The sequence below is a fragment of the Lolium perenne genome, chromosome 3 (assembly GCF_019359855.2).
Source record: "Lolium perenne isolate Kyuss_39 chromosome 3, Kyuss_2.0, whole genome shotgun sequence".
Taxonomy (NCBI): Eukaryota; Viridiplantae; Streptophyta; class Magnoliopsida; order Poales; family Poaceae; genus Lolium; species Lolium perenne.
Window position 1 is genome coordinate 267,092,114 of NC_067246.2, and position 23,229 is coordinate 267,115,342.

Sequence of the window (23,229 nt, forward strand, 5' to 3'; positions counted from 1 at the left end):
TCTCTGAGGGGGCGTCTCGGATCTTCTTCGAGGTGGACACAGGGGGGGGGGGGGGCGGCATCGCCGGGGTCTTTGAGGGGGCGTCCCGGATCTTCTTCGCCGATTCGCTCACGCGCCAACGGTAAAAATCTGGCCCCTATGTACCTAGGTTTTTTTTGGGTCTAGATCACCAAGTATGTCGCGTTACCTAGGCGTCTTTTCCCGACCGTAAGGGTTACGCATATAAATATGCATTAGTGGTCTCGCATATTATGAAGCGTAACTCTTACGACATTTATCGGGACAGTCGGCGGATGCGTAGTTGGGTACGTTCTCCCTGCTCTACCCCGATCCGAGTCAGGATTTCGGCAGCGCCTCCCCATTGTTCTCCGGATGCACACCCCTCTCGGCTTTTTGGCGAGACGTGTATCGGGAGAGCAGCGGGGAGGTGCTGCCGAAATTCTGTCTCGGATCAGGGTAGAGCAGGGAGAACGTACTCAATCTACGGATCCGGCGGCTGCTAGGAGCCCACCTAGTAGAGATTTAGGTTGATGCATGCGTAAAAAAGGAAAAATTAAAATGCGGATCATGTTTGATATAAATTCTAAGTTTGTCTGTTTTGGTGCTGATTAGAGGATGGATAATCGTGACTGGATGTACGATGGTAGAATTGGTCCGTGGAAATATACTGAGGAATGGGGAGAAAAGACCAAGCAGTTCGTGGACAGGGCGTTTGACATCCCTAGCAGACCCAGGACAGTTTTTTGCCCTTGTAGTAAGTGCGCTAACCAAAAAACACAGGACAAGGAAACTATGAGTCTTCACCTGATCAAGTCTGGGTTCAAACCGTCCTACAAGATTTGGACTTTTCATGGAGAAAAGGCAAAGAAACGTGCTAGGAAGGAGGTGCGGCAGATTCAGCCTACGAGAGAATATGATACTGGGTTTGATAGGTGCCTAGAGAACTTGGCTAATGGTAATGTGCCTGAAAGCCCTCATGTAGAGGCGGAGACATCTAGGGATGCGGAGACAAGTGAGGAGCCGGAGGAAAACACAAAGAAGTATTACGAGGCTATGTTTGCTTCGCAGAAACCCCTACACGTAAATACAGATGCTACCCAACTAGATGCCATCGCTCGCCTTTTGGCCTTTAAGTGCCACAGGAATCTGTGCAGAGATGGGTTCGATGAACTTCTGGTCCTTGTTGGCAGCATTCTGCCGAAAGGGTACCTCTTGCCGCAAAACTTCTACTATTCAAAAAAATTGCTCAGTGACCTCAAGATGTCATCTCAGCAGATACACGCTTGTCCAAAGGGATGCATGCTATTCAGAGAGGAGCATGCTAACACAAATTATTGCATCCATTGCAAAAGCTCTAGGTACTTTGAGGTTGACACCAATGGTGATGGTCAGAAGAGGTGATACGTCTCCAACGTATCGATAATTTCTTATGTTCCATGCTACTTTTATGATGATACTCACATGTTTTATACATACTTTATGTCATATTTATGCATTTTCCGGCACTAACCTATTAACGAGATGCCGAAGAGCCAGTTGATGTTTTCTGCTGTTTTTGGTTTCAGAAATCCTAGTAAGTAAATATTCTCGGAATTGGACGAAATCAACGCCCAGGGGCCTATTTTTCCACGAAGCTTCCAGAACACCGAAAGGGAACCGAAGTGGGGCGACGAGGCGCCGCCACACTAGGGCGGCGCGGCCCAGGAGGGGCCCGCACGGCCCTAGCGTGTGGGGCCCTCGTCAGCCCTCCGACTCCGCCCTTCCGCCTACTTAAAGTCTTCTTCGCGAATACCCCAGTACCGAGAGCCACGATACGGAAAACCTTCCAGAGACGCCGCCGCCGCCAATCCCATCTCGGGATATTCAGGAGATCGCCTCCGGCACCCTGCCGGAGAGGGGAATCATCTCCCGGAGGACTCTTCACCGCCATGGTCGCCTCCGCAGTGATGTGTGAGTAGTTCACCCCTGGACTATGGGTCCATAGCAGTAGCTAGATGGTCGTCTTCTCCTAATTGTGCTATCATTGTTAGATCTTGTGAGCTGCCTAACATGATCAAGATCATCTATTTGTAATGCTACATGTTGCGTTTGTTGGGATCCGATGAATATGGAATACTATGCTATGTTGATTATTGATCTATTATCTATGTGTTGTTTATGATCTTGCATGCTCTCCGTTATTAGTAGAGGCTCTGGCCAAGTTTTTACTTGTAACTCCAAGAGGGAGTATTTATGCTCGATAGTGGGTTCATGCCTCCATTAAATCTGGGACAGTGATAGAAAGTTCTAAGGTTGTGGATGTGCTGTTGCCACTAGGGATAAAATATCAATGCTATGTCTAAGGATGTATTTGTTGATTACATTACGCACCATACTTAATGCAATTGTCTGTTGTTTGCAACTTAATACTGGAGGGGGTTCGGATGATAACCTGAAGGTGGACTTTTTAGGCATAGATGCATGCTGGATAGCGGTCTATGTACTTTGTCGTAATGCCCAATTAATTCTCACACTACTCATCATAACATGTATGTGCATGGTCATGCCCTCTTTATTTGTCAATTGCCCAACTGTAATTTGTTCACCCAACATGCTATCTATCTTATGGGAGAGACACCACTAGTGAACTGTGGACCCCGGTCCATTCTTTTACATCGAATACAATCTACTGCACTACTTATTCTACTGTTTTCTGCAAACAATCATCATCCACACTATACATCTAATCCTTTGTTACAGCAAGCCGGTGAGATTGACAACCTCACTGTCACATTGGGGCAAAGTAATTTGGTTGTGTTGTGTAGGTTCCACGTTGGCGCCGGAATCCCTGGTGTTGCGCCGCACTACACTCCGCCGCCATCAACCTTCAACGTGCTTCTTGGCTCCTACTGGTTTGATAAACCTTGGTTACTTACTGAGGGAAAACTTTCCGCTGTACGCATCACACCTTCCTCTTGGGGTTCAAAACGGACGCATGATGTACGCGTATCAAGCTCTTTTTCTGGCGCTGTTGCCGGGGAGATCAAGACACGCTGCAAGGGGAGTCTCCACTTCCAATCTCTTTATTTTGTTTTTGTCTTGCTTTATTTTATTTACTACTTTGTTTGCTGCACTAAAACAAAATACAAAAAAATAGTTGCTAGCTTTACTTTATTTACTATCTTGTTCTCCATATTAAAAACACAAAAAAATTAGTTACTTGCATTTACTTTATTTAGTTTGCTTTATTTACCAATGCTAAAATGGGTACTCCTGAAAATACTAAGTTGTGTGACTTCACAAACACAAATAATAATGATTTCTTATGCACACCTATTTCTCCACCTGCTACTTGATGTCTACTCACGCTTCTTTTCCTGTAGACAGTGTTGGGCCTCCAAAAGCAGAGGTTTGTAGAACAGCAGCAAGTTTTCCCTTAAGTGGATCACCCAAGGTTTATCGAACTTAGGGAGGAAGAGGTCAAAGATATCCCTCTCATGCAACCCTGCAACCACAAAGCAAGAAGTCTCTTGTGTCCCCAACACACCTAATAGGTGCACTAGTTCGGCGAAGAGATAGTGAAATACAGGTGGTATGAATAAATATGAGCAGTAGTAACGGCGCCAGAAAATACTTGATGCTACAACTGGCGTGTGGTTGATGGTGGTAATATTGCAGGAAGTACGGATGCAGTAAAACAGTAAACAAGCGATGATTGCAGTATTTGGGAACAAGGCCTAGGGATCATACTTTCACTAGTGGACACTCTCAACTTTGATCACATAACAGAATAAATAGATAAATGCTATACTCTACACTCTCTTGTTGGATGATGAACACCACTAATTGCGTAGGATTACTCGAACCCTCAATGCCGGAGTTAACAAGCTCCACAATATTCGATATTCATATTTAAATAACCTTAGAGTGCATGATAGATCATTGCAATTACACCAAGCATGCACACTGTCACCATCACACTATGAAGGAGGCATAGATCACATCAATACTATCATAGCAATAATTAACTTCATAATCTACAAGAGATTACAATCATAACCTACGCCAAGTACTACACGAAGCACACACTGTCACCATTACACCATGGAGGAGGAATAGAGTACTTTAATAACATCACTAGAGTAACATAGATGAATAGTGATACAAAACTCATATGAATCTCAATCATGTAAGGCAGCTCATGAGATCATTGTATTGAAGTACATAGGAGAGAGATTAACCACATAGCTACCGGTACAGCCCTTAGCCTCGATGGAGAACTACTCCCTCCTCATGGGAGACAGCAGCGGTGATGAAGATGGCGGTGGTGTCGATGGAGGAGCCTTCCGGGGGCACTTCCCCGTCCCAGCGGCGTGCCGGAACAGAGACTCCTGTCCCCCAGATCTTGGCTTCGCGATGGCGGCGGCTCTGGAAGGTTTCTCGTACCGTGGCTTTTCCGTATCGAAGTTCTAGGTCAGGGACCTTTAAATAGGCGAAGAGGCGGAGTCGGAGGGGTGACGAGGTGGTGACACAATAGGGGGGTGCGGCCAAGACCTGGGCCGCGCCACCCTATCATTTGGGGCCCACAGGGCCCTCCTCTGGTGGCTCTCGGGTGTTCTGGAAGCTTCGTCCAATTATAAGATGCTGGGCGTTGATTTCGTCCAGTTCCGAGAATATTTCCTTACTAGGATTTCTGAAACCAAAAACAGCAGAAAACAGGAACTGGCACTTCGGCTTCTCATCAATAGGTTAGTTCCGGAAAACGCATAAAAATGACATAAAGTGTGAACAAAACATGTAGGTATTGTCATAAAACAAGCATGGAACATAAGAAATTATCGATACGTCGGAGACATATCAGCATCCCCAAGCTTAGTTCCTACTCGTCCTCGAGTAGGTAAATGATAACAAAGATAATTTCTGAAGTGACATGCTACCAACGTGATCTTAAACATACTATTGTAAAGCATATGAGATGAATGAAGTGATTCAAAGCAATGGTAAATACAATGGTTAAACAATTGAATCATATAGCAAATACTTTTCATGAATAGTACTTTCAAGACAAGCATCAATAAGTCTTGCATAAGAGTTAACTCGTAAAGCAGTACATTCATAGTAAAGGCATTGAAGCAACACAAAGGAAGATTAAGTTTCAGCGGTTGCTTTCAACTTGTAACATGTATATCTCATGGATATTGTCAACATAAAGTAATATAATAAGTGCACTTAGCAAGCATGTAAGAATCAATGCACAGTTAACACAAGTGTTTGCTTCTAAGATAAAGAGAAATGGGTAAACCGACTCAACATAAAAGTAGAAGAATGGCCCTTCGCAGAGGGAAGCATTGATTGCTATATTTGTGCTAGAGCTTTGGTTTTGAAAACAAGAATTTTTTTTGTCAACGGTAGTAATAAAGCATATGCATTATGTAAATTATATCCTACAAGTTGCAAGCCTCATGCATAGTATACTAATAGTGCCCGCACCTTGTCCTAATTAGCTCGGATTACCTGGATTATCATCGCAATACATATGTTTTAACCAAGTGTCACAAAGGGGTACCTCTATGCCACATGTACAAAGGTCTAAGGAGAAAGCTCGCATTGGATTTCTCGCTTTTGATTATTCTCAACTTAGACATCCATACCGGGACAACATAGACAACAGATAATGGACTCCTCTTTAATGCATAAGCAATTAGCAACAATTAATGTTCTCATATGAGATTGAGGATATTTGTCCAAAACTGAAACTTCCACCATGATTCATGGCTTTAGTTAGCGGCCCAATGTTCTTCTCTAACAGTATGCATGCTCTAACCATTCAACTAGTGGTAAATCTCCCTTACTTCAGACAAGACGGACATGCATAGAAACTCACATGATATTCAACAAAGTGTTGATGGCGTCCCCAGAAACATGGTTATCCCACAACAAGCAACTTAATAAGAGATAAAGTGCATAAGTACATATTCAATACCACAATAGTTTTTAGGCTATTTGTCCCATGAGCTATATATTGCAAAGATAAAGAATAGAAATTTAAAGGTAGCACTCAAGCAATTTACTTTGGAATGGCGGAGAAATACCATGTAGTAGGTAGTTATGGTGGACACAAATGGCATAGTGTTTGGCTCAAAGATTTGGATGCACGAGAAGTATTCCCTCTCAATACAAGGCTTAGGCTAGCAAGGTTATTTGAAACAAACACAAGCATGAACTGGTACAGCAAAACTCACATAAGAACATATTGCAAGCATTATAAGACTATACATTGTCTTCCTTGTTGTTCAAACACCTTTACCAGAAAATATCTAGACTCTAGAGAGAACACTCATGCAAACCAAATTTTAACAAGCTCTATGTATTTCTTCACTAATAGGTGCAAAGTATATGATGCAAGAGCTTAATCATGAGCACAACAATTGCCAAGTATCAAGTTATTCAAGACATCATACCAATTACTACATGTAGCATTTTCTGTTTCCAACCATATAACAATTAAGGAAGCAGTTTCAACCTTCGCCATGAACATTAAGAGCTAAGAACACATGTGTTCCTATGAACCAGCGGAGCGTGTCTCTCTCCCACACAAGCATTTATTCAAACAAAAACAAAAACAAAAAACAAACAGATGCTCCAAGTAAAGTACATAAGATGTGACCGAATAAAAATATAGTTTCAAGAGAAGGAACCTGATAATTTGTTGATGAAGAAGGGGATGCCTTGGGCATCACCAAGCTTAGTTGCTTGGGTCTTCTTGAAATATGCAGGGATGAACCACCGGGGCATCCCCAAGCTTAGACTTTTCACTCTTCTTGATCACATTGTATCATCCTCCTCTCTTGACCCTTGAAAACTTCCTCCACACCAAACTCAAAACAACTCATTAGAGGGTTAGAGCATAATCAAAAACTCACATGTTCAGAGGTGACACAATCATTCTTAACACTTCTGGACATTGCCTAAAGCTACTGGAAGTTAATGGAACAAAGAAATCCATCCCACATAGCAAAAGAGGCAATGCAAAATAAAAGGCAGAATCTGTCAAAACAGAACAGTCCGTAAAGACGAATTTTAAAGAGGCACCAGACTTGCTCAAATGAAAATGCTCAAATTGAATGAAAGTTGCGTACATATCTGAGGATCACTCACAAAAATTGGCAGATTTTTCTGAGTTACCTACAGAGAATTCTGCCCAAATTCGTGACAGCAAGAAATCTGTTTCTGCGCAGTAATCCAAATCTAGTATCAACCTTGCTATCAAAGACTTTACTTGGCACAACAATGCAATAAAATAAAGATAAGGAGAGGTTGATACAGTAGTAAAAACTTCCAAGACTCAAATATAAAACAAAATTACTGTAGCAAAATAAAAACATGGGTTATCTCCCAAGAAGTTCTTTCTTTATAGCCATTAAGATGGGCTCAGCAGTTTTAATGATGCACTCGCTAGAAATAGTATTTGAAGCAAAAGAGAGCATCAAGAGGCAAATTCAAAACAAATTTAAGTCTAACATGCTTCCTATGCAAAGGAATCTTGTAAATAAATAAGTTATGTAGGCATAATGCAATAAGCATAGGAAAACTAGACAAGCTCAACTTCAAAAATTTTAGCATATAGAGAGGTGTTTTAGTAGCATGAAAATTTCTACAACCATATTTTCCTCTCTCATAAAGATTTTCAGTAGCATCATGAGCAAACTCAACAATATAACTATCAAATGAAACATTCTTATCATGAGTCTCATGCATAAAATTATTACTCTCCACATAAGCATAATCAATTTTATTAGTTGTAGTGGAAGCAAATTCAACAAAGTAGATATCATTATTATTCTCATTATCAAATATAGGAGACATATTGTAATCATAATCAAATTTATCCTCCATAACAAGCGGCACCAAAAGACTACTATCATTATAATCATCATAAATAGGAGGCAAAGTATCATCAAAGAAAATTTTCTCTTCAATGCTTGGGGGACTAACAATATCATGCTCATCAAAACCAGCTTCCCCAAGCTTAGAATTTTCCATATCATTAGCAACAATGGTATTCAAAGTGTTCATACTAATATGTTCCATGGGTTTTTAAATTTTCGGATCAAACCATCCATGTCTTAACTCAGGAAAAAGAATAAAAAGCTCCATGTTGCTTTCCATTATGCCAAACTAGTGTAAAACAAGAAACAAAAAGATGCAATTGCAGGATCTAAAGGAAATAGCTTCGAGTACTTACAACGGCACCGGAAAATAGCTTAGTAGCCGAGATCCGGAGTGTGAGTGCCTTTTACCTTTCCTCCCCGGCAACGGCACCAGAAAATAGCTTGATGTCTACTCACGCTTCTTTTCCTGTAGACAGTGTTGGGCCTCCAAGAGCAGAGGTTTGTAGAACAGCAGCAAGTTTTCCCTTAAGTGGATCACCCAAGGTTTATCGAACTCGGGGAGGAAGAGGCCAAAGATATCCCTCTCATGCAACCCTGCAACCACAAAGCAAGAAGTCTCTTGTGTCCCCAACACACCTAATAGGTGCACTAGTTCGGCGAAGAGATAGTGAAATACAGGTGGTATGAATAAATATGAGCAGTAGTAACGGCGCCAGAAAATACTTGATGCTACAACTGGCATGTGGTTGATGGTGGTAATATTGCAGGAAGTACGGATGCAGTAAAACAGTAAACAAGCGATGATTGCAGTATTTGGGAACAAGGCCTAGGGATCATACTTTCACTAGTGGACACTCTCAACTTTGATCACATAACAGAATAAATAGATAAATGCTATACTCTACACTCTCTTGTTGGATGATGAACACCACTAATTGCGTAGGATTACTCGAACCCTCAATGCCGGAGTTAACAAGCTCCACAATATTTGATATTCATATTTAAATAACCTTAGAGTGCATGATAGATCATTGCAATTACACCAAGTACTAACATAGCATGCACACTATCACCATCACACTATGAAGGAGGCATAGATCACATCAATACTATCATAGCAATAATTAACTTCATAATCTACAAGAGATTACAATCATAACCTACGCCAAGTACTACACGATGCACACACTGTCACCATTACACCGTGGAGGAGGAATAGAGTACTTTAATAACATCACTAGAGTAACATAGATGAATAGTGATACAAAACTCATATGAATCTCAATCATGTAAGGCAGCTCATGAGATCATTGTATTGAAGTACATAGGAGAGAGATTAACCACATAGCTACCGGTACAGCCCTTAGCCTCGATGGAGAACTACTCCCTCCTCATGGGAGACAGCAGCGGTGATGAAGATGGCTGTGGTGTCGATGGAGGAGCCTTCCAGGGGCACTTTCCCATCCCGGCGGCGTGCCGGAACAGAGACTCCTGTCCCCCAGATCTTGGCTTCGCGATGGCGGCGGCTCTGGAAGGTTTCTCGTACCGTGGCTTTTCCGTATCGAAGTTTTAGGTCAGGGACCTTTAAATAGGCGAAGAGGCGGAGTCGGAGGGCTGACGAGGTGGTGACACAATAGGGGGCGCGGCCAAGGCCTGGGCCGCGCCACCCTATCATCTGGGGCCCACAGGGCCCTCCTCTGGTGGCTCTCTGGTGTTCTGGAAGCTTCGTCCAATTATAAGATGTTGGGCGTTGATTTCGTCCAATTCCGAGAATATTTCGTTACTAGGATTTCTGAAACCAAAAACAGCAGAAAACAGGAACTGGCACTTCGGCATCTCGTCAATAGGTTAGTTCCGGAAAACGCATAAAAATGACATAAAGTGTGAACAAAACATGTAGGTATTGTCATAAAACAAGCATGGAACATAAGAAATTATCGATACGTCGGAGATGTATCACTACTACAGCAGAATTCTTTGAAATTAAACCTGCTTTACTGAATCTTGTTATGAGAGAGCAATTTTCTGGTGTTAGTTCTGATGATGCTGCTGCCCATCTTAATAATTTTGTTGAACTATGTGAGATGAAAAAGTACAAGGATGTAGATGGTGACATTATAAAATTAAAATTGTTTCCTTTCTCACTAAGAGGAAGAGCTAAAGATTGGTTGCTATCTCTGCCTAAGAATAGTATTGATTCATGGACTAAATGTAAGGATGCTTTCATTGGTAGATATTATCCTCCTGCTAAAATTATATCTTTGAGAAGTAGCATAATGAATTTTAAGCAATTGGATAATGAGCATGTTGCCCAAGCATTGGAAAGGATGAAATCTTTGGTTAAAAATTGCCCAACCCATGGACTGTGTCAACACCCGGATTTTTAAGTCCAGATGCCTATTATGCCATTCCTCGCAATCCCAGGAATATTGTTTTTGCGAGACATAATAGATTGATATCACAACACATCATTTATTACAACACATAATCGTCTTACAAATAAAGGATCACATGATCTAGTCTCATTACAATAATAGAAGTTCTATTGATCCATTACATAACACATAGCGGAAGCGAAATAGCGTAGTAGTAGTCCATCTATTCCACGGGCAACTGTTGACGTCAGGAGTGATCCTAGTTGTCGTAGACGTCCTGCTGTCCTTCTTCCGGGTTCTAGTACTCCTCTTCATAGTCTGGCCATTTGAATAGCCAGGGACACAGCCATGAGTACTTTAAAGTACTCGCAAACTAATACTAAGGTAAATACTATCAACTATAGTAAGGGGTTCTAAGCTCTAGTTTCATTTGCATAAAGCCAGTTTTATTTCATAAACACTTTAATAATCAAAAACTCCTCATTTGCCTAACTTGACTCAAGTGGGAACATTAGTGTCATTCCCACAACTCTGTTGTGATTCAAATCAAATTCACCTTTCAAATTCAAATCACCATTCATATGTAACATTTTGTAAAGGGTCTGATGACGGAACAGTATGGCCTTTCCAACCGTCCATAACCGTGGACACGGCTATTCGAATAGTTCTACACTCTGCAGAGGTCGTACACTTGTGCCACAACATTTGCAATAATCCGTCAGGGTGAACTGGCCCTGATTTATCACACTCCGTGTGCGGACTACCAACCATAACCTTTCACTTACATACTCTAGTATAGGCACCTCTCCCCATGAGCTTGGCCTCCCAGTGAAGACCAACTGTCAGCCTGGGAACTGCACAGGGCTTGGGCCGGACATTCACCTCATTTCACGTCATTTCTCATCAGTTCTTTTGTTGTAGAGGCAGCCTCCAGCCTAACCCCGATGACGCTTGTTCAGAGGGAACCCATACTAAAGCACATAAATTTCTAGTTAAGCCCTTACCCATGTTGGGTATTGTGGGGGTACTTTCAAATTGGAATGGTATCGCATCCGAACCCAACCATCAGTTTTCGTAAAATTCACCAAGTCATTCACCAGTCATATTCACCTTCAAAATCTTTCAATAGAATGACTCATCATTCCAAGGTTTTCAAAGTCATTGGTTTTCACAAGTTCCCATCTCTAGTAGTCAATTTTAGTTTAGCACTAGCAACTACTTATGAGGGATGCTAAGTATCTTGGATTGCTCTAAGCTAAGTTTGATACTCTTGCACTACTCCATAACTAAAACTAAGTGAATCATGAGTCAAAAAGTAACTTTGATAAATAAAATCAAGTAAAGCTTGTAAAGTAAAACTTGGAATGGGATCAATAAGCCTAAAGTAAAATGTGTTGGTGCCTTGCTCTGGTAGAGCTTTGCACTTAGCAAGAATATTAGCTTGCCTTGATTGGTGATGTGATCAAAGTTCCCTTGCTCTTCCTCTTGGTAGAATACCTCCTCCTCTTGATAGTCTCCGGTACTAGCGTCTATAAACGAATACGAGGATACAATCACCAAACAACACTTAAGCAGTCTTAATTAGCCTTATTGTCTCACACAAAGGATCTAGCATCACTACTTAACATTTATTCACAAATTATGCTAGGGTTTCTTTATTTAATATTAGGAAAATAATTTCCTCTTATTGAAATTGGAATTAGGGTTTCTATTTAGTTCTTTGGAGAATAATTTCCTCTCATTGAATCTTCTTAAGATTTAATCTCTCTTATGAATAATATATGACCTAGGTTGACGAAAGTCAACCTCTTCATACTTATCATTTAACAAAATGATTTAAATGAGATTCCTCATCTCATGTGATTTAAATAACCATTGCAAAATTAAATACTATCTTGATTTAAATTCTACAAGTGAGCAAGTATGAGCCTAAGTAAATAAAGGTCAACCCATTACTTCATATTACTTGAGAAATGATTTAAATGAGGTGTTACACCTCATGCATTTTAATACTAGCATGGACATGATTTAATGTCTCTAAGTAACCAAGCATGAGGCTTATTAGACCAAGGTCAGTACCTCTATTTGAATTACTTAGGATCACAATTTAAATGAGAGAGGAGCTCTCATACTATTTAATTAAGTTTGTGTGTATGTGTTAAATGGACTAGAAATGGCTCCATAGCCATCATTTTGATCTAGTCCATGATCATGCAAAATAACTATGCTATATTTTTGCATAAACAATTAGATTATGTCAAATGTGATTTATTAGAGTTGGAATCAACTCAAAATCATTTATAGATAAATTTTAATATTTATTTGAAGTTAGAAAAGGCCCTGCCTTGTTATTTTTATCATTTGAATTTAATTACGAATTTGGACATGAGGCCAGTGGCGTTGTGTAGATAATTTCATTAGCTTTCTGAATATATAAAATCGGTTAAATTTGGTGCAGTAGATTTCAAACTACTCAATTTTGAACTTGGCGGCAGTATTGGATTTGAACTAAATGGATTAAATCATATTTGAATTATTGGGCCACGCGGGAAAATTTAACGGGCCGGCCCAGTAACGCTTCAGCGCTTGGTGGGCTGTCCAGAGATGGGGCCTACATGTCAGTGTGTTTAAAACACCGAAACGGTATGGGGTGAGCTGCGCCGTTCGATTAAAAGGGAGATCGACGGATGAGGTTCATCACCTTCCTCGACACCGCCCGTCGGGGACGAAACCCTACCGGCGGCAGAGGGGGTCGTCGGCGGGGTACCTGGGCGCTGGCAGGACTCGGCGAGGCGGGCGGTCGAACGAGGAGACGATGGCGAGGCAGCGGGTGGTCGCAGCAGGGCTTGGGGTGGAGGAGATCAACGGCGTCGCTGAGCTACTGTGGCGGTGGTCGGCGGTGCAATTGGAGCTACTCCGGCTAAATTGGGATGGGGGAAGTGGTCGAGGAGCTCAAGGAGAAGGAGGGGAGGCCGATGGTTTGCTCGGTTAGCTCGGGGAGGGTCTCTATTTATAGATGGGGAGGTGACCGGCGGGTGCTGTGAGAGAGCGTCAACGGCATGGCGTCTCCGGTGCTCCAAGGGGCAATCTAGGGGGCGCATCGTGTAGGCGACGGCTAGGCGGAGCTAGCGCGCGTGATGGCACGTCAAATGATGGTCTGTGGCGTGCTAGCGATGGTGGCGTCCTCGCAGTACCGTGGCGGAAGGTTTTGATGATGGCGACGGTGATGATTCCTCCGCAGGTGATTGAGCATGTCTACGGCGTAGCTGGGGGTGCGGTGACGCTTGATGCAGAACTAGAGGGATAGGGGAGGACGAGAGCGTGCTGGCGAGTGGTTGTACTGCGGCGTCTAGTGTCGTGCCAGGGCGCGCTCACCGCGTGCCTGGCACGTTCTGGGCGTGTCTGGGCACGCGTGTTCCGGCCAATGGCGTGCAAGGTTCGAGCCAGGGATGGTACCAGCAGGTTCAGTGAGGTGTGGGCTACCTAATTGGCATGGTACTCGAGGGAGGGGAGGGCCAGAGAGATTGAGTGCTTGGGTGGCCGGCATGGGACTTGGCATGGTTAGTTTAGGTCTTTTTCCCACTTTAAACGGTGGTGCAAGTACATGGCATTGATGCAGGGGTTGCAGGGGAGTGTGATCATCACAAGCTAAAAGAGGTTTAGGCTAAGAACCAGAGGATAATAGGGTGTAGTGCATTTTCAGAATTGTGCATGCAAGGTGTATGATGAAATGGCCGCATGGAATTTTTATTGGAAATTTGCAATTCTTTTTGGTGGAGCTCACTTATATAATTAAAGAGAAAGAATGGTGGTGGTGGTGTCCATTTTGGTGAAGATTTGTGAGATTTCAAAATTGGTATGATCTTCCCATAATTTCAAAGTCTCCACTTGTCAAATCTCTACTGGTCAACCTGGTCAACATTAGCATGTGTGGTCAACATGAAAGTTGTTCACTTTGACATGGTCTTGGATGACATGGCAATAGTTGACCAAGTTTGGTTGAAGAAAAGTCAAAGCCAGAGGGGTAAAGTGAGGAACATTTTATAAAACTCAATTTTGACCATTATCACATGTATGTTGATTTTGAGATTTGCTTTGTTTGATTTTGGTTTCTTTGATGCAATTGTGTTTGTTTATCATATATAAGAGTTTTACAAACAATAGATCAAGCAATGGTGACCTTGGTTGAAGATTTGCAAAATTGGCCTTAGTGTATGTGAGTGAAATTGGGATTTTCTCACTATGTGATTTCTCTCCATTTGATTTGACTTTTGTTGACTCTAATGTGATTCTTATGGGTTTAGAAACATGTTCAAACCATTGAAACCATTTCAAATGGTCTTGTTCAAAGATTTGCAAATTTGGCCTTAATACATAAGAGATGAGGTGTCAAATTTTACTAAACTTGTAAATGGTTGATCTTCCTTTACTTGGACATGGGTTAGGGTCAATTTAGTGTTATATTAGGTTGAGAGATGGTTTCCCATCCTTTGGTCAAGGTTTAAAGTCATAAGGCAAAAATTGGTGAAATGGCTATGTGCCACATATGCCTCTATGCATATGTTGCATTTGAATTTTAATTTGACTTGGCTTGACCCAAATGGTGTGGTTGAGTGTTAAAATGGTATAGAGGGGTGATCCAACCATTCACAACAAGTCTTAGGGTCAAGGATCTCAAATTCACAAATTTGCTATTTTACTCACATATGCCTCTATGGCATTTTTAGATTCTTTTTATTTTCTTTGGAAACAACTTGAATTAGGTTTGACAAGTACTAGGTAAGGTGTGTGAAGGTTTTCCAAACCTCTAAACAAAGTGGAAAGGTCTAGGGTAAAGATTTATAATTATAGCCATAGGCACATATGCCTTTTTCTTATTTAATTTCCTTTTATTTTATTTCAACTAGGATGGTGAGAAGAGGGGTGAGGTTTAGGGTTTAAGGTTATTTCAAACTACTATAACAAGCAATCATGGCAATAGCACAAGGATTAAGCAAGATCACTATGCCTCAAACTTAATTCAATTAAAGTTTTTGTTGGTTCCAAAATTTGGAACTAGGGAAATTCATTTGTTTTGTTTTGAAATTTTTGGGATGTTACAAACCCTTCCCCCTTAAACAAATCTCGTCCCGAGATTTTAAGAAAAGTTAGGTTCCTAAGAGAGATTGAGCATTTTGATTAATAGGAAGACATACTTGTCATGGTCTGGGGTGCTTCCTGGGCTTCAGTGGCAGTCATGTGGTAGAGGTGGCCGTTGTTGTTGTTCTGGTTCCTTCTACCGGCGAAGCGCTTGTATTCTTTGGGCAGGTGCAGCAGTGTTGGCGGCAATCTTGGCAAGCTTCTTGGGGCACTCATTGGAGTAGTGACCCACAACTCCACATTCATAGCAGTTGATCGTGGACTTGTCCTTGGGGTTGATGGGAGCAGTGTTGCTTCCAGTTATTGGGGCAGTATTGGGGTTGCTGTTGTTGCCATTGGGGTGGTTGTTGTTGTTGGTGCGGTTGCCATTGCTGTTGTTGCTGTTGGTGTTGCTGTGGTTGTGGTGGTTGCTGCTGTTGTTGTTGTTGCTTGGGCGGTAAGTCTGAGCAGGTGGCCTGTTGTTCCTTGGGGTAAATCCTCCAGAGTGGTTGTTGCGGTGTTTCTGGGCATTGTGGGGCCCATTCTGGTTCATCATTCTGCGCTTGCGGTTCTCATTGGCCTGATGCAGCTTTCCTTCCATCTGTATGGCTGAATCTACGAGGGCTTCTAAGTCAGCGAACGGAATGTTCACTAACACAGTTTGCATCTCATCATGTAGTCCGTTCAGAAATCTTTCCTTCCTTTTCTCATTGGTGTCGGTCTCATCCGGGGCGTACCTTGACAGAGTGAGAAACCTGTCGCGGTATTCCACCACGGTCATTCTTCCTTGCTTGAGTTCGCGGAACTCGTCTCTCATCTTTTTAATCAGTCCTTGGGGCACATGGTACTTGCTAAACTTCAGCTTGAAGTCTTCCCATGTCATCATCTGTCCCGCATTCATTGCATGGGCACTTGTCCACCAGGCTCTAGCAGGTCCTGACAGGTAGTGGGTGGCAAACAGTACTTTTTCTGCGGCTTCAACTCCTGCAACTTCAAGGTTGTTCTCCATCGTCTGGAGCCAGTCATCAGCGTCAAGTGGCTCTTCGGTCTTGCTAAACATCGGAGGGTTGGTGTTCTGAAAATTCTTCAGCTTCGATCCTGGGTGATCGTGGTTTCCATGGCCTTGATTGTTCTGACTTATCTGTTGCAGTGCAGCGACGTTGGCTTGGCGCTCAGCTCTTTCGACTTCTCGGTCTGCCATCATCGTCTGCAGCAGTTGCATCATGGCATCCTGGGTGGCATTGCGGGTTGGTGGGGCCATCTGAACATTGAGGTAGATGATAAGATAAGAGGGAAATTTCTATGGTTTGTTTTGTTAAATTTTTAAAAGTTCACAAATTGAAATTTTGAGTAGTGTTGCGGGGGTAAAAACCAACAACACTTTTTCATTCATACCAAGCATCACATATTACAAATCTAACACACCGTTGGTTTGAAGAACCATTCATCGCTCTACGATACAAGGGGGATCCTGATACAACTCACACCTACTTAAGTGGTTGGGTGATACTACTCTTCAGGGTGGATTCTTTGTCTTTACGGCTGATGTGCTTGGCGAGAGGCGAGGGCGTTGTCCAAATCCCTGCGGGTTTTGTACAGCCTGAAGTCCTGATGTGCTACATAGTGGTTCATCTCCGGGTGTGGTGGCATGGTCATCGATCTTCCCATGGAGTCATGTCTTGGGTAGTAGATGAAGCGAGTGTTCTTGATCTTGTTCTCATTTTGTCCACACAGACGAGCAATTGCTTCATGCATAGCTCTGACTAGTCCTTCCTTCCAAGTGTTTCCCGTTACAGAAAACCAGATAGTTTCCCATACCGGGGCTCCAAGCTTTCTTCGTAGATCAGTAGAAACTTCCCACCGAGGGGGTTCTCCGGAGTGGTTGTTGAGGGGTATTCCGAAGAACTCGGGATACGGGTGTCTTAGTTACTCCACTAGTTGCTTCAAATCCTTTTCGAACCTCAGTTCTCCTCCGTGACCAAGCTGATAGCACTCCCATTTGTATTCCACCTATGAACAAAGAGGAGGAGTAAATTAGAGAAGTATTCAAGTGTGCAAAATTTTAGATAGTGCTACAAGAAAAAGTAGAGCATGAATTTCTCATTTTGAAAAAGATTTCAAGGGTAAGAGTGAGAATAAGTTTTTCACAAATATTCACTTCTTTGGTTTTGAAACTAAATTTTACAGACGTCCATTCTAACTAGGGTCTCCTAAGGTCAAACAATGGCTCTGATACCAACTTGTCAACACCCGGATTTTTAAGTCCAGATGCCTATTATGCCATTCCTCGCAATCCCAGGAATATTGTTTTTGCGAGACATAATAGATTGATATCACAACACATCATTTATTACAACACATAATCGTCTTACAAATAAAGGATCACATGATCCAGTCTCATTACAATAATAGAAGTTCTATTGATCCATTACATAACACATAGCGGAAGCGAAATAGCGTAGTAGTAGTCCATCTATTCCAGAGGCAACTGTTGACGTCAGGAGTGATCCTAGTTGTCGTAGACGTCCTGCTGTCCTTCTTCCGGGTTCTGGTACTACTCTTCATAGTCTGGCCATTTGAATAGCCAGGGACACAGCCATGAGTACTTTAAAGTACTCGCAAACTAATACTAAGGTAAATACTATCAACTATAGTAAGGGGGTTCTAAGCTCTAGTTTCATTTGCATAAAGCCAGTTTTATTTCATAAACACTTTAATAATCAAAAACTCCTCATTTGCCTAACTTGACTCAAGTGGGAACATTAGTGTCATTCCCACAACTCTGTTGTGATTCAAATCAAATTCACCTTTCAAATTCAAATCACCATTCATATGTCACATTTTGTAAAGGGTCTGATGACGGAACAGTATGGCCTTTCCAACCGTCCATAACCGTGGACACGGCTATTCGAATAGTTCTACACTCTGCAGAGGTCGTACACTTGTGCCACAACATTTGCAATAATCCGTCAGGGTGAACTGGCCCTGATTTATCACACTCCGTGTGCGGACTACCAACCATAACCTTTCACTTACATACTCTAGTATAGGCACCTCTCCCCATGAGCTTGGCCTCCCAGTGAAGACCAACTGTCAGCCTGGGAACTGCACAGGGCTTGGGCCGGACATTCACCTCATTTCACGTCATTTTTCATCAGTTCTTTTGTTGTAGAGGCAGCCTCCAGCCTAACCCCGATGACGCTTGTTCAGAGGGAACCCATACTAAAGCACATAAATTTCTAGTTAAGCCCTTACCCATGTTGGGTATTGTGGGGGTACTTTCAAATTGGAATGGTATCGCATCCGAACCCAACCATCAGTTTTCGTAAAATTCACCAAGTCATTCACCAGTCATATTCACCTTCAAAATCTTTCAATAGAATGACTCATCATTCCAAGGTTTTCAAAGTCATTGGTTTTCACAAGTTCCCATCTCTAGTAGTCAATTTTAGTTTAGCACTAGCAACTACTTATGAGGGATGCTAAGTATCTTGGATTGCTCTAGGCTAAGTTTGATACTCTTGCACTACTCCATAACTTAAACTAAGTGAATCATGAGTCAAAAAGTAACTTTGATAAATAAAATCAAGTAAAGCTTGTAAAGTAAAACTTGGAATGGGATTAATAAGCCTAAAGTAAAATGTGTTGGTGCCTTGCTCTGGTAGAGCTTTGCACTTAGCAAGAATATTAGCTTGCCTTGATTGGTGATGTGATCAAAGTTCCCTTGCTCTTCCTCTTGGTAGAATACCTCCTCCTCTTGATAGTCTCCGGTACTAGCGTCTATAAACGAATACGAGGATACAATCACCAAACAACACTTAAGCAGTCTTAATTAGCCTTATTGGCTCACACAAAGGATCTAGCATCACTACTTAACATTTATTCACAAATTATGCTAGGGTTTCTTTATTTAATATTAGGAAAATAATTTCCTCTTATTGAAATTGGAATTAGGGTTTCTATTTAGTTCTTTGGAGAATAATTTCCTCTCATTGAATCTTCTTAAGATTTAATCTCTCTTATGAATAATATATGACCTAGGTTGATGAAAGTCAACCTCTTCATACTTATCATTTAAGAAAATGATTTAAATGAGATTCCTCATCTCATGTGATTTAAATAACCATTGCAAAATTAAATACTATCTTGATTTAAATTCTACAAGTGAGCAAGTATGAGCCTAAGTAAATAAAGGTCAACCCATTACTTCATATTACTGTTATCACCAGAATTTGACCGAGTCAGAGGTGGGCCGCGATCAAGATGGACTGGAAGAATATACATGGAAGAAATACGTGAATCGGCCTGTTATGCAAAGTTTGGGCTAGTTTGCCCGTGTATCTGTAACATAGTAGATTACGTGTCGGTTAGTTAGAGTTTGCCTCGTGCACGGTTGGGATTATTCCCACGTTAGAAAGTCTACGGACTATAAATATGTATCTAGGGTTTATGGAATAAACAACAATCATCGTTCACCACAAATCAATCTAGGCGCATCGCCAACTCCTTCGTCTCGAGGGTTTCTTCCGGGTAAGCATCATGTTGCCTAGATCGCATCTTGCGATCTAGGCAGTACAAGTTTATTCGTTGCCATGCGTTGCTCGTACTGAAGCCTTTTTGATGGCGAGCAACGTAGTTATCTTAGATGTGTTAGGGTTAGCATTGTTCTTCGTATCATATGCTGTCGTAGTGCAACCCTTAGACATCTGGCCGCCCTTACACCTATCTTAGGTGTAGGGGCGGCACCCCGCTTGATCATTATTTAGTAGATCCCATCCGTTACGGTTGCTCCTTGTTCTTCAAGGATTAGTTTAATATCTGCAATAGTTAGGCCTTACAAAGGGTTGGAGGATCCAGCGACACGTAGGGTGTAGTTTGCTAGCCCTAGACAGGATGTTCCGGGGATCAACCTCGTGTTGGTTTTTAGGCCTTGTCTAGGATCGGCTTACGATCACCGTACGTGACCGCGAGGCCCAATCGTGAGTAGGATGATCCGATTATGCGGTGAAAACCCTAAATCGTCGTAGGTCGCTTTAGCTTTATCTTGATCAAGCAGGACCACCATATATTCGTACACCTCGTACGAATCATGGGTGGATCGGCTCTTTGAGCCGATTCACAGGATAACCTGAGAGCCGATCGAGGCTCGTATTTAATGTTTACGTGTATGCCATGCAGGAAACTAAGTGAGGCATCTCCATCACCTTCCTGACCAGGTATAGGTCAGGTGGCACGCTCTTGCACCAGCATCGGACGTGCGTGCCGGAGGCTTTGCGGGCCGTCGCTCGGAGGGACCAGGGCCAGCCGCAGCCCTAAGTTGTTCCCGGCTCTACTGTGTTGCCCGTCGCTGCTCGCCGGTGGGTTTCTGACCGCAACACATTCTGGCACGCCCGGTGGGACAACTTGACTGCGGCCCACGGCCAGTTATCTTCGAGAAGCCACGAGAAAGAAGCTACAGACATCTGAAGGCCCTGTACTTGCGAGGTTATATCGATGGGAGGCCTGTCAACAAGATGCTGGTGGACACCGGAGCGACAGTCAACATTATGCCATACTCTATGCTACGTCAGTTGGGACGGTCTAGCTCAGATCTGATCAAGACCAACGTGACATTGAGCGATTTCAACGGCCAAGCATCTGACGCACAAGGTGTTCTGAACGTGGATCTGACCGTAGGAAGGAAAACTATCCCTACGACGTTCTTCATCGTCGATAGCAAGAGCACCTATGCTGTTCTGCTAGGAAGAGATTGGATCCACGCCAACTGTTGCATTCCCTCCACGATGCACCAATGCGTAATACAGTGGGATGGAGATGAGGTAGAGGTCGTCCAGGCCGATGACTCAGCCGAGATTTCAACGGCTGGCATGAACGCTTGGGAAACAGCAGGCCAAGAGCCACTCTCAGGTATCAATTTGGACGACTGCGAGCGCATCGACGTGACGAAGGGCAGGGTTAGGCTGGTCTTATCCACTGGCCTGACCGTGTAGCAAGAACAAACCGATGAGCAAATGTAGCGAGGCCGATCCTTGGGATCGGCCCCAAAGATCTATGAAGGAACATTACAAAACCTTCATTTGAGCGCTTCGATCAATATGGAGGCCGATTCCAGCAATCGGCCAAAATTATCCTCACCACATGTTCTGCTTGGGTTCAACATCGATCTACTCGGCAGCGGTTTTACGTCGGCTGATGAGTTAGGAAAAATCAACATTGGGCCTACCGGAGCCGACGTGCAAATACGATGCCTTGGCTAAATTACAGAGCCGATATCTGCAGTTCCCTGACAGATTCGGCTCGGGGGGCACCTAATCAGGTGAACATGTGAGGTGAACATGTGCAGATGAGCATGTGTGCAGTGAAATGTTGGGGGCCGATAGAAAAATCGGCCAGTAAAAAAAATTTCATGATATACAGCCGATGCACAGCCATCGACTCTAGTACAATTACACAAGATCTACCGGATTTCGACCAAGTCTAATTCATCTGTGAGGCCCTCTGCTTCCTCGAGGGGGCAAACAATGAGAGCTTCCTCAGCTGCAATGAGCCGATTGCAACAGTACTGTCAGAAGATAGTTTTGGCGTGCAAGGCGGCCTTTTGCTCATTAAGCCGTTAGTGTTTCGTCTACAATATCGGCTTTCAACGGAGGAAGAAGCAATCGATGGGGTCAAGAGCGACTGGTTCGGCATGGTGGCTGTCTCAGAGTTACCTGGGTTCAAGGCCCTTAGTCTGATCTGTGCGTCCTCACCAATTTTCTCGCCATGACTGAGGCTCGGGGGGCAGCTGGCCTGGTAGATGCTCCGTTTTTTAGAAGCCGATTGAGGCGTCATCGGCTGATCCTTCATTACAACCTCCTTCAAAAATGGTGAGTTCTTGCAGAAGAAGATCATTAAGCCTGGTTGGAAGAATTTAAAGGTTCTCTTGAAAGACTCCACATTATCCACCAGATCTCAAGGTCATCAGTTGAAGAATTGGAGGATGGATCGTAAAGGACCGATGCGTTGCTATCGGCTCATTAAGCATTGACTAAGTGGACAAATCGGCAAAATCAGTATGAGGGGAAATCGGCTAAATTGGCTCAGGAGAAATCGGCAAAGTCAAATTGGGGAAATTCTTCATTGATAAGCAAGATTTCTTACATAAAGAGCTGATTGCTCCCAAAAGGAAGTACTAGGGGATACATTGCCCCGTCTACTACTACTGATCCTATGCTAATGGTCCTATCTATGGGCCGTCGCTGCCCTCGTCGTCGCCGGCGTCGCCGCTGTCGGCGCTACTCCCGGCGGGCTCGTCGTCACTGCTCCAGCGGCCGCCGGCCGGGCCCTCATTGTCCTCATCCTCCTCGTCAGCGTTGTCGTCGTCGCTGTCGAAGTCGCTGAGGTTCCCCGGCCAGGGGCAGAACCGTTTGGCCGGCGGCTCGTCAGAGGAGGTGTCGTCCTCCTCCTATTCCTCCTCCTTCTCCTCCTCCTCCTCCTCGGGAGAGGTGAAGTCGTCACAGGAGAAGCGATCGTAATCGCTCTCCTCCTCCGTTTCCCCGTCTGCGAGGAAGCGGAGGTCACTTTCCCCGTCGGTCAAGGACTTGTCGTCCTCTGACCAGATGGAGAAGTCATGGCTGGATTCCTCCCCGGCCTCGATGGCACGGCGGGTGTTGGCCGCATGGACTTCCACCGGGTTCGGCTCCGGCGTCGGCTCGCGGGAAGAGGAGGACTGGGTGGAAAGATCCGATGAAGCGGAGGAGGAAGAAGACATGGTGGCGTAGGAGGGCTTTTGGAGTGCTAATGCGAAGGGGATGCGGAAGCAAACTGTTTGGAGCGGTTAAATAAAAGGGGATATAGTGGAAATTCAATGCCACAGCAGTTTCTGA